We start from the raw sequence: 13164 nt of genomic DNA, 5'->3' as shown, positions 1-13164 counted from the left end.
TATAGTTCTGCACATCTGTTCGACGTCCCTTCTTGAAAACGGGGATGACCTGTGCCCTTTTCCAATCCTTTGGAACGCTACGCTCTTCTAGAGACCTACGGTACACCGCTGCAAGAAGGGGGGCAAGTTCATTCGCGTACTCTGTGTAAAATTGAACTGGTATCCCATCAGGTCCAGAGGCCTTTCCTCTTTTGAGCGATTTTAATTGTTTCTCTATCCCTCTGTCGTCTATTTTGATATCTACCATTTTGTCATCTGTGCGACAATCTAGAGAAGGAACTACAGTGCAATCTTCCTCTGTGAAACATCTTTGGGAAAAGACATTTAGTATTTCGGCCTTTAGTCTGTCATCCTCTGTTTCAGTACCATTTTTGTCACAGAGTGTCTGGACATTTTGTTTTGATCCACCTACCGCTTTGACATAAGACCAAAATTTCTTAGGATTTTCTGCCAAGTCAGTACATAGAACTTTACTTTCGAATTCATTGAACGCCTCTCGCATAGCCCTCCTCACACTACATTTCGCTTCGCTTAATTTTTGTTTGTCTGCAAGGCTTTGGCTATGTTTATGTTTGCTGTGAAGTTCCCTTTGCTTCCGCAGCAGTTTTCTAACTCGGTTGTTGTACCACGGTGGCTCTTTTCCATCTATTACTCTCTTCCTCTATTTACTTCAGATTTTTACACGTTAATCTAATAAACGTTCAGGAAATGTTGTTAGCAAAAATCTCGACCAATCGATTTTAGATTTTTACAGGACTCCCTAATAAATATGCATAAGGACATAGTCTATGTATTTGTTCAGACAACACTTTACAGGTTTACTGTCAAAACTGTCTGCGAGTAATAAATTGCAGTACTTCGCTCCTCCATGAAGATATGCATTTTTGTTTACTTTCCCACAATCACTTTTAAATACTATGGCAAGGCTTTAAACGATTAGAAAACTGTTTTCTCGCATACTTATTCTTTTTCATGATATATTTTTGAACAAAAATTGTATACACAACTACGTGTTGTTTCGTTTTCCTCCTCGCGGTCGGCTGCCACAGGAAACATAAAACTGGTATTTACGGCTTATAATTACTGTCTTACTTCGGAATGTGAAATTACAAGGAGGCACACTATCAGAGAGAGGGGAGGAAGTGATGAGGGGATGGGGGGGGAGGAGATGGACAGAGGGGGGGGGGGGGTGAAAAAGATTAAGGCGTATGTTCAATTTCCATATGTACCGGGTGATCAAAAAGTCAGTATAAATTTGAAAACTTAATAAACCGCGGAATAATGTAGATAGAGAGGTAGAAATTGATACACATGCTTGGAATGACATGGGGTTTTATTAGAACCAAGAAAAAGAACACCCCATACTGCTAGACGAGTGGAAGATCTCTTGCGCGCGTCGTTTGTTGACGATCGTGTGCTCAGCCGCCACTTTCGTCATGCTTGGCCTCCCAGGTCCCCAGACCTCAGTCCGTGCGATTATTGGCTTTGGGGTTACCTGAAGTCGCAAGTGTATCGTGATCGACCGACATCTCTAGGGACGCTGAAAGACAACACCCGACGCCAATGCCTCATCATAACTCCGGACATGCTTTACAGTGCTGTTCACAACATTATTCCTCGACTACAGCTATTGTTGAGGAATGATGATGGACATATTGAACATTTCCTGTAAAGAACATCATCTTTGCTTTGCCTTACTTTGTTAGGATTCTTCTTGCTATTCTGATCTGTCGAACATTTTTTGAACGTTTGTATTTTTTTGGTTCTAATAAAACCCCATGTCATTCCAAGCATGTGTGTCAATTTGTACCCCTCTATCTACATTATTCCGTGATTTATTCAGTTTTCAAATTTATACTGACTTTTTGATCACCCGGTGTTTAGCAGTTGCGAAGGACTGCCTCGTTCTCTAGTATTTTATAAATTTTACCAACGAACTGAATGATCTCTCGCAGAGAAATTTAATCTCGCACACCTTCCCAGTAGTTGTTATTTTTCAAGCAACTTATCAGCACATGGCAACTATTCGTGGCAGTGGGTAGCTCAGCTGAGGCGAACGTAATCGAGCAAGCTTCTGCCCTGAAAACAGTAAACAGTCGACGCATCGGCGCGACATAGCAGTGATGAAACTGTGTAAGTAGGCTGTTTATGTTTTCTTATTGGCAACGTTACGTAGCGCTCTGTACGAAAATCACTGGCTGTGCTGTGTGCAGTCTGTGGTTAGTTTGCACTGTTGTCTGCCATTGTAGTGTTGGGCAGCTGGACGTTAACAGCGCATAGCGTTGCGCAGTTGGAGGTGAGCCGCCAGCAGTGGTGGATGTGGGGAGAGAAATGGCGGAGACTTGAAATTTGTAAGACTGGATGGCATATATATTATGATTATTAAGGTAAATACATTGTTTGTTCTCTATTAAAATCTTTCATTTGCTAACTATGCCTATTAGTAGTTAGTGCCTTCCGTAGTTTGAATCTTTTATTTAGACGGCAGTAGTGGCGCTCGCTGTATTGCTGTAGCTTGAGTAACGAAGATTTTTGTGAGGTAAGTGATTTGTGAAAGGTATAGGTTAATGTTAGTCAGGGCCATTCTTCTGTGGGGATTTTTGAAAGTCAGATTGCGTTGCGCTAAAAATATTATGTGTCAGTTTAAGCACAGTCATGTATAATTGTTCTAAGGGGACGTTCCAACTGCATTCGCTGTAGTCAGCCACACAGTTACGAGCGAATCTGTACTCGTGTGCACAGCCGTGTCCATCAGCCTGGAACTACTCCCAGGAGCGGTGAGCAGTTAGATGTGTCAACCCTATGTTACAGGACGGTTAACGATGAGTGCGGACACACCGCCGCTTTGATCACGAACTTATCATACCGCCGACTGCCACACGACGGATATTTACCTGAGCGCAGCACAGAGCAATGACTGTCTCGAATCGACAAATCTACTTGGTAACACGCACAGATATTATACTTCTACGTACATATTTTTCAGTCTTGTTGCAATTTAGATTAAAATTATTGCCGTTTGTAATAACAGTACTGATAGATCACTGCCTACATTCAGCTACTCAATTATAAGCCAAGAGAAGACGTTCATCACAGAAAATACAGGCAGAAATTCAGAACACTATACTACATACAGGATTAACATAATAAACTGACGAAGACAATGCATTCCAATTAAGCAAGTCTAGAGGCCTGGCTTTCAGGACGCTCATGCCACAACGACAATCTGCGGGAAGATCAGCTCACGCCATGTCAACTCAAGAGCTTATATCAAACCACGTAGAAGTGCCTCTCCTGCACCAGTGGAGCTGCGACCCCCACGGTCGGGGTTCGGCAGTGCTCTTGACGAGAGGGAGGGTGTATTTAAGACGCCACCCAGCGGAATTGAAAATCATTCATCTGGAGCACCTGAAGAGGGCGATAAGGTAACTGGCCAAAATATAACTCCGTTAGGCCGACACTAGTCAGCTGAATACCCAAGAACATTAAAAAAAATAAATAATATCGGTAGCTGCTGTGTTATTACTAGACATATCGAGCTCATCGGCCATTCTGTGACAACTCAAAATGTCAAGATAGCGGCAAAGAAGTAAATCGTTGCTCAAAGTTCACATTAATCAGTTTTAAAATCTTCCTCCTTTTTGCCATTTGACCAAAACCTCCTTTCTGTCCAAAAAAAAAAAAAAAAAGTGGTTCAAATGGATCTGAGCATTATGGGACTTAACATCTGAGGTCATCAGTTCCCTACAACATAGAACTACTTAACCTAACTAACCTAAGGACATCACACACACCTGCGACCGTAGCAGTCCCACGGTTCCGGACTGAAGCGCCTAGATCAGCCGGCCACAGCGCCCGACCCCTTTCTGTCAGATTTAGTTATCTATCTAGAGCTCTCCCGCAGTGAACCACGCTATTTAAACTTCCCACAACAGAGGCAAAGAACGCTAATTTTGGACCCAGCAGTGGATCAGTGGATGGGGTAATCTCATGATTTACTTAATTATGCAAGTGGATGAAATTCAATTGTATGACAAATTCCTGACTTTATTGTTGTTGTTGTGGTCTTCAGTCCTGAGACTGGTTTGATGCAGCTCTCCATGCTACTCTATCCTGTGCAAGCTTCTTCATCTCCCAGTACCTACTGCAACCTACATCCTTCTGAATCTGCTTAGTGTATTCATCTCTTGATCTCCCCCTACGATTTTCCCCCTCCATGCTGCCCTCCAATATTAAATTGGTGATCCCTTGATGCCTCAGAACATGTCCTACCAACCGATCCCTTCTTCTTGTCAAGTTGTGCCACAAACTCCTCTTCTTCGCAATTCTATTCAATACCTCTTCATTAGTTATGTGATCTACCCATATAATTTTCAGTATTTTTCTGTAGCACCACATTTCAAAAGCTTCTGTTTCCTTGTCCAAAGTATTTACCGTCCATGTTTCACTTCCATACATGGCTACACTCCATACAAATACTTTCAGAAATGACTTCCTGACACTTAAATCTATACTCGATGTTAACAAATTTCTCTTCTTCAGAAACGCTTTCCTTGCCATTGCCAACCTACATTTTATATCCTCTCTACTTCGACCATCATCAGTGATTTTGCTCCCCAAGTAGCAAAACTCCTTTACTACTTTAAGTGTCTCATTTCCTAATCTAATACGCTCAACATCATCCGATTTAATTCGACTACATTCCATTATCCTCGTTTTGCTTTTGTTGATGTTCATCTTATATCCTCCCTTCAAGGCACTATCCATTCCGTTCAACTGCTCTTCCAAGTCCTTTGCTGTCTCTGACAGAATTACAATGTCATCAGCGGACCTCAAAGTTTTAATTTCTTCTCCATGGATTTTAATACCTACTCCGAATTTTTCTTTTGTTTCCTTTACTGCTTGCTCAATATACAGATTGAATAACATCGGGGAGAGGCTACAACCCTGTCTTACTCCCTTCCCAACCACTGCTTCCCTTTCATGTCCCTCGACTCTTATAAGTGCCATCTGGTTTCTGTACAAATTGTAAATAGCCTTTCGCTCCTTGTATTTTACCCCTGCCACCTTTAGAATTTGAAAGAGAGTATTCCAGTCAACATTGTCAAAAGCTTTCTCTAAGTCTACAAATGCTAGAAACGTAGGTTTGCCTTTCCTTAATCTTTCTTCTAAGATAAGTCGTAAGGTCAGTATTGCCTCACGTGTTCCAGAATTTCTACGGAATCCAAACTGATCTTCCCCGAGGTCGGCTTCTACTAGTTTTTCCATTCGTTTGTAAAGAATTCGTGTTAGTATTTTGCAGCTGTGGCTTATTGAACTGGTTGTTCGGTAATTCTCACATCTGTTAACACCTGCTTTCTTTGGGATTGGAATTATTATATTCTTCTAGAAGCCTGAGGGTATTTCGCCTGTTTCATACATCCTGCTCACCAGATGGTAGAGTTTTGTCAGGACTGGCTCTCCCAAGGCCGTCAGTAGTTCCAATGGAATGTTGTCTACTCCGGGGGCCTTGTTTCGACTCAGGTCTTTCAGTGCTCTGTCAAACTCTTCACGCAGTATCGTATCTCCCATTTCATCTTCATCTACATCCTCTTCCATTTCCATAATATTGTCCTCAAGTACATCGCCCTCGTATAGACCCTCTATATACTCCTTCCACCTTTCTGCTTTCCTTTCTTTGCTTAGAACTGGGTTTCCATCTGAGCTCTTGATGTTCATACAAGTGGTTCTCTTATCTCCAAAGGTCTCTTTAATTTTCCTGTAGGTAGTATCTATCTTACCCCTAGTGAGATAAGCCTCTACATCCTTATATTTGTCCTCTAGCCATCCCTGCTTAGCCATTTTGCACTTCCTGTCGATCTCATTTTTGAGACGTTTGTATTCCTTTTTGCCTGCTTCGTTTACTGCATTTTTGTATTTTCTCCTTTCATCAATTAAATTCAATATTTCTTCTGTTACCCAAGGATTTACTAGCACAAACTAATTTCGTCAAAAGCATTGCCCAGTAGCTCAGTAAATGTTACTCCAGGTAAAACAACAATAATAATAATAATAAACACAGAGTTAGAAATTGAAGTGACATGTGGTTGGAAAAGTTTAGAAAGGGAAGCACGTCATGTGATGGTAAGTTTAGCACTCTAACACATTTAATTTTAATTTACTCATATCAGAGACTGGACAACTGTGATTGCCTTCATGCCTCAAATATAAGTGAACCTCTTGTGCTATAGCGCACACAGAATACCATGGCCGGTAGATGTGCAGAGGGGAGGGCACGTGTGGGGAGAGCAGCAGTGGTGGGGGCTCCGGGCAGGTGCTGTAGGGGAAATGCCGAGTGCTGAAGGGGAAGTGGTGCAGATCTAAATTGAAGCCTACACTCGCATTTTTTGTTAAAATTAAGAGGTGCCCCTTCACATCCATACTTGTATGGTGACCATTCATAAAGATCCGTCAGCTGTTCTTTGGTTAGTATCTAAAAAGAACTCCACCGAAAATGCAGCGATTTATTTTCGCCTGGTTTGTTAACCATTTGTAACTTTCAGAGCAGTGGTGTCAGGAGAGGGGAATTCTTAACAAAAGCTACACATTTCAGTTGTCGCATGTTAAAACATCCTTCTTTTGCCGAAACTCAGTGAATTTTACACAGTCTCACCCCAGTAACATGTTATGCAGAAGCATTCGCGGAAGACTTCTGAAACAGTGGCTTATTAAGTTTACTGAGGAACTGAGGAAAAATAATGTCAGCATCTTATGAAAAGGCACATCCTCAGTACGAAATAAACGTGTAATCCCTTCACTTATGTTGTTCCAAAACCCATAGGTATCGAAGGACCTTACAAATTACAATATTTCATGGGAAAAGTCTGTAGTTAGTGGGATAAAATGGTACATAATGAAGTTTTGCGTAATTACCATATTGCAAAATACTCTCCTCGATGTGCACTACCATTTGTCGAAATCTCATTTCGATATCTCAACCCGTTTATGATATATGAGAAATGTTGGGAATATTTCTCTCTGGCCTTATCGCTAGCACGGAGCGATCGCTAATTAGTGCACTAGGTCAGATTAATTTTCTCAAGATTCGTGACAGATAGAGACCTCTACCCATGTCTAAAGAAGAATTCAGTAAGTTAGCTACGTTTCGTACACAGAAACATATTACGTAATATTCACCAAACGCAATATCGTAGTGTCTTCTATTTTTCATTGCAGCCTTTTTAGAGTTTCGCCCAGTGTCTTACTTCTTTGTGAGTATCACAATAACTACGACTATTAACGAAATGATGGGCACATCATAATGAACTTGACAAGTAAAGTAAAAATGATTTTTTTTGCCGAATAGCTTCTATAAAATCGTTTGAGAAAGACTGCAGAGCGTGCCCGTTGATTCTGCCATCGCCGACCAGCCGAAAGTTGGCGAACGCTTGTCGGCCTTCCCTTGTGAACAAACGAATGGACTTTGGACGCAAACTGGTCACGGCACACTGGCTACCGTATCCAGCGCGACCTATACCTTGCCAGCCCAAATAGCCACGTAGAACCTTACTGTGGAATTATTGACGGTTGTTAAATTCATCTCGACCTACATCGGCGGTGTTGCCCGTAAGTCTCAGCATCGATGGACTGTGAGTGCGCTGGATGAGGGAGGCGCGGATGGCTAGCGGCGGTGGGTGGGCACCGCTGCTGCATCGCCGTCGCACAAGGTCTGACCCTCAAGTCTGCTGGCCACATCTCTGCCTCGATCGCAAGGTGTCTTAGCTGCGTGCGGAACCGTAAGTGTCTCTGTAGTAAGGCACGAAGTGACTCTGCTGTAAACAGAGGTCCAAGTCTCCCCTCTCGTAGCAGGGCCTGAAGTCACTCTCCTCAATGCAAAATGCGAAGTGAAGTTAAACGTGCAGAGCGCGTCTGATCTCAAGCAGCAATTGTCAATCAGAAAATATTTCAGTTGCACCAATCAAAAAGTTAGGCTGACGCCGCTGTACTCTCACCACAGTAGTAAAAATGCACCCCTTCTAAAAACCTCTCTTCCAGAAACTTGCGTCAAAAAATTTTTCTTCACGACACTTGAGCCAATCCATATTTCTTATGTTTCGTGCCTTCTGCACTCTGTTTCCTACCTACGGAACATAAAGAGAGACAAAAGGGAAGAAAAAGGAAAAATTTTGGGCTAGATGCCGAACAGGCAGCGAACCATATGACCGCCATTCCCAGGGACTACGTGCGTCTTTTAGAAAGCTTTCTAGATCTTCTGGATCGAAAGTTTTCCCTTAAAGATGGCTCAAAAAGCTGGGCATCGTATTCGCCAAGTAGTCTTTCCACCAGGCAAACGTTTCGCCGACGTTCTTAGCCAGGAAATGTCGCAGACTGAGCGAGATCGCGCACTGGTCAGCAAGCTGGACTCGTTTTCGGGAGCACGGCGGTTCAAACCCACGTCCGGTCAATGAGTTTTAGCTTTTTCATGATTTCTCTAAGTCGCTCCAGGCGAATGCCGGGATGGTCCATTTGAAAGGGCACAGATGATTTCCTTCCTCATCCTTGCAGCACCCGAGCTTGTGCTCCGTCTCTAATGACCTCGATGTCGACGGAACGTTAAACCCACTACTCCTCTCGTATAGAGCTCTGGCTGAAAAAATCTCTGAGACACCGACAGAGAACAGTGCACGGCTATGTCAGAACTCGGCCTTTCCCTCCCTGAATCCAGCAACAGAGGCCGACGCAAACCAGGGGGATTGGAACGGTTCTTCTGTTGGACTGCCCTTGCTGCTATTCGGCTGTCGCAGGCCGCAGATATCGACTTAGCCTATACAAAGTCCATGTAACGGAGTATCTAAAATGTTTCTAGACGGAACAAAAAAGAAGAAATCATCTACACGATCATTGTTGTTGTATAACAACTGAAATTAAATGTGCGTTTCCTCAGTCTTCCTGATTTCGATTGGATTTAATTTGAAATGTAATTGACTTTGATATCAAATCTCCTCTAATCTGCACATAAAAATGTGACCAATTTGCATAACAACACGTCGCTGGAATGAAAAGAGGCAAGGCGTTCTGTTTTGACGTTTATCAGTTTTACTTTAGATGTTTTTATACACATTCATGTTCATTAAAATTACAAAACCGAGGTGAATATTTATGACTGAAAACAGACTACAAATTACACACAGTTATGAAAGGTGGAGCCCTTCTTCGCATGAATCTGCACGGTAATCATCACTTAACGTTCTACTGTCGTTTCAAAAGAAATGCCAGTTCCTTTTTGGGACTCACAGGATGTGGATCTCTGATGTTGTCCATGCATCGTGATGCGTACACTCAGTAATATGGTTCTGTCCGGAACAGGCCGATTCAGGTCGGGTACTCACCTGCGGGAAGCCTGGCACCCACAGGCACAGGTGGGCAGGTGCGGGCAAACAACTGACGCTCAAGAGTTAGCCAGCTGGTTGTCTTACGGCCTTATTGCACAGGCTAAGTGCACGCAGGTGGAGGTGGCCAAACGCCTTGCTCACGGTGTCGAATGCGTGAAACAGGGGGACTGCTGCTGGTCGGCCAATACAATCTGCACCTGTCCAACGGCAAGCTAATGTCTATCCACGTATATGGGTATATACCGTACAGTAGTATTGCAACAGCCTTATCTAGAACAAAGCAGACAGAAAAATCGGGAAGGGCTAAGGAAAAAATGTGAAGTGGAAAGTCGCAGGCAAAAAAATAATCTGGAAGAGTATTAGGGCTGGTGGTGGGTTGTGCTCGCCCGGTGCGACAGATCACGCATTGGAACGGGGATACTGTAGTATTGGTAAGTTACTACGTTTGCTGTGCACGGGCGATGTATCCTGCTCCAGGCGCCTTTATTCCTAGGACATACCACACGCCATGTTGGAACACGTGAGGCAATACTGACCTTACGACTTATCTTAGAAGAAAGATTAAGAAAAGGCAAACCTACGTTTCTAGCATTTGTAGACTTAGAGAAAGCTTTTGACAATGCTAACTGGAATATTCTCTTTCAAATTCTGAAGGTGGCAGGAGTAAAATACAGGGAGCGAAAGGCTATTTACAGTTTGTACAGAAACCAGATGGCAGTTATAAGAGTCGAGGGGCATGAAAGGGAAGCAGTGGCTGGGAAAGGAGTAAGACAGGGTTGTAGCCTCTCCCCGATGTTATTCAATCTGTATATTGAGCAAGCAGTAAAGGAAACAAAAGAAAAATTCGGAGTAGGTATTAAAATTCATGGAGAAGAAGTGAAAACTTTGAGGTTCGCCGATGACATTGTAATTCTGTCAGAGACAGCAAAGGACTTGAAAGAGCAGTTGAACGGAATGGTCAGTGTCTTGAAAGGAGGATATAAGATGAACATCAAAAAAGCAAAACGAGGGTAATGGAATGTAGTGAAATTAAGTCGGGTGATGCTGAGGGAATTAGATTAGGAAATGAGACACTTAAAGTAGTAAAGGAGTTTTGCTATTTAGGGAGTAAAATAACCGATGGTGGTCGAAGTACAGAGGATATAAAATGTAGACTGGCAATGGCAAGGAAAGCGTTTCTCAAGAAGAGGAATTTGTTAACATCGAGTATAGATTTAAGTGTCAGGAAGTCGTTTCTGAAAGTATTTGTATGGAGTGTAGCCATGTATGGAAGTGAAACATGGACGATAACTAGTTTGGACAAGAAGAGAATAGAAGCTTTCGAAATGTGGTGCTACAGAAAAATACTGAAGATTAGATGGGTAGATCACATAAGTAATGAGGTGGTATTGAATAGGATTGGGGAGAAGAGAAGTTTGTGGCACAACTTGACTAGAAGAAGGGATCGGTTGGTAGGACATGTTTTGAGGCATCAAGGGATCACAAATTTAGCATTGGAGGGCAGTGTGGAGGGTAAAAATCGCAGAGGGAGACCAAGAGATGAATACACTAACCAGATTCAGAAGGATGTAGGTTGCAGTAGATACTGGGAGATGAAGAAGCTTGCACAGGATAGAGTAGCATGGAGAGCTGCATCAAACCAGTCTCAGGACTGATGACCACAACAACAACACCACACGCCAAACGTATTCCCGGCGAATCCAGTTACATTATCAAATAGAGGCATCAGTGTCGTTGGTGTGTTGTTTTGTCTGAGGTTTGAATGTTATCAGCTTCCCTGTTCCATAGGCTCCATGAAAGCAGCTGTTAGTCATGTTTGCTGACGAGCAGAGGCCAACCGACATCGTCTTCTTCTTGTAATATGAATGTTTTAATTAGCCACAAGTGGTTACGTTACCCTAGAAGATACTGCTTCTAGCCTGTTGTGATAGTAATTCCCCACATTCTAAACAGATGGGTTATCGAATGTTGCGAGTTCCTGAAGAGTCATGAGGCGAGTTTCTTGAGTACCTCCACAAGGGGCACGAGGCGTGTATCTGTCTTGCTGTATTGCTTATCCTTTGTGACAACATGCAAGTGAGCTTTCATAGCATTTAAATTTTATATTTAGAATCGCAGAGGTCTTCTTTATTCTCCTGGAGAATCTCTGTCCATCCATTTTGCAGGGGTTGTGGTTGGTGAGGTCTGTAATGGACTGGTCGCCAAGTCAGGTGGCGAGCATAGCAGAATAGCACTGGCGCCACTGTACTTCAACAAAATTTTCCCTATTTCTTACCACAAGTAACTGCTCAATGCCTTGTCCAAGTACTGCGTGCTGAATTTCTTAAAGGAAGGTCAGTACCTCTGGCTCTAAAATGTTTGGAGGTTACTGCTGGCCATGCAGGATCAGTAAACGAGAATGCTACGATTCCAAGATTAGCGGCACGCTTCATTACAGTTTCATTCAATACAGGCCACACTGTGTCGGAGATGCTCATCAACCTAAATTTCGAGACGGTACAAGTTTGGTGTTGTGTACTGTGCAGAAAATCGCTTTTAATTCCGAGAAGTTACAGGTGAGGACTGTAGTATCCCCAGAAGTCCTTGAAGATGTTGATGTGGACTGGAAAGACAGAAGACTCATAAAATAACACACAAAATAAAAGCTGACGGTAAGGATCGGTGATGTGAAAACAGATAGTACAGATCATGGAAGAGGCATTAGACAATGATGTTGTTGGTCACCAATGCTATTCAATTTATATATTAATAAACTTTTAGGGTGCTCCGGAGACCTCAGATGTCGCCTCACAGTTTTATTAATGTAAATAGATCAATATTTTTATGTAACCGTGTATCTCAATTTGTCTTTGAACTCAGTACCCTTGAGAAAGCTGTCTGATATGAAAGCGCTGTAATGAAAAGAAACTATCCAGAAGATTATTACGCTACTCTGACGATAACAACAAAGGAGCGTGTTTGCTTGATTTATTCCAGCCAACCCCTTCGGGCTGTACATCTGATCGCGGTGTGTGGCGAAGTTGGACAGCTCCAAGGGAATTGACGCCAACTCGCATGTGAATAGTCGAATCCAACATGTCGAAATCCACCCTGAAGTTTTTCGCACAAGCAGAATATACCGAACGAAATGGACTGTCAAAATGTTTGCCGCTAAGCACACTGCAAGTATTTTTTTAAAAAATATTACATCTACTCAGTTTCGCCGCATGATGAATTTCGTATAGCAGCGGTTTGTACAGCCTCTCCTGCTTAGCACGCGGATCGGCAGATAAGCAGACAAAGCTGTAACAAGAGAACGTAGCGTGAGTCCAAAGTGCACACACGCGAATTTTAAGTACTTAAACTATACCTAAAATCCCTGACACTAGTAATTTTTGGATTAATTTGCAGTTCATACTGACAGCTAAACTGTTGCAGATGTAATGGTTACGCAAGTGTCTAGCAGAACCAACAAAAACAAGACAGTGTATGATGTTTCACTACAGACTAATTCCATTTATCCGGACTCTAACTTTGACATGAAATATTTTATAACAGTTCCTATAGCACAATTTTATGGTAATTTCTGAATAATGTATATTTTACTAAGAATGAAACAGTTCCATATTTACCCCTTGTGGCCGGCCGAAGTGGCCGTGCGGTTAAAGGCGTTGCAGTCTGGAACCGCAAGACCGCTACGGTCGCAGGTTCGAATCCTGCCTTGGGCATGGATGTTTGTGATGTCCTTAGGTTAGTTATATTTAACTAGTTCTAAGTTCTAGGGGACTAATGACCTCAGAAGTTGAGTCCCATA

The sequence above is a fragment of the Schistocerca cancellata genome, chromosome 1 (genome assembly GCF_023864275.1).
Source record: "Schistocerca cancellata isolate TAMUIC-IGC-003103 chromosome 1, iqSchCanc2.1, whole genome shotgun sequence".
In the NCBI taxonomy this organism is placed as follows: domain Eukaryota; kingdom Metazoa; phylum Arthropoda; class Insecta; order Orthoptera; family Acrididae; genus Schistocerca; species Schistocerca cancellata.
Note: the sequence above shows the minus strand (reverse complement) of the source record.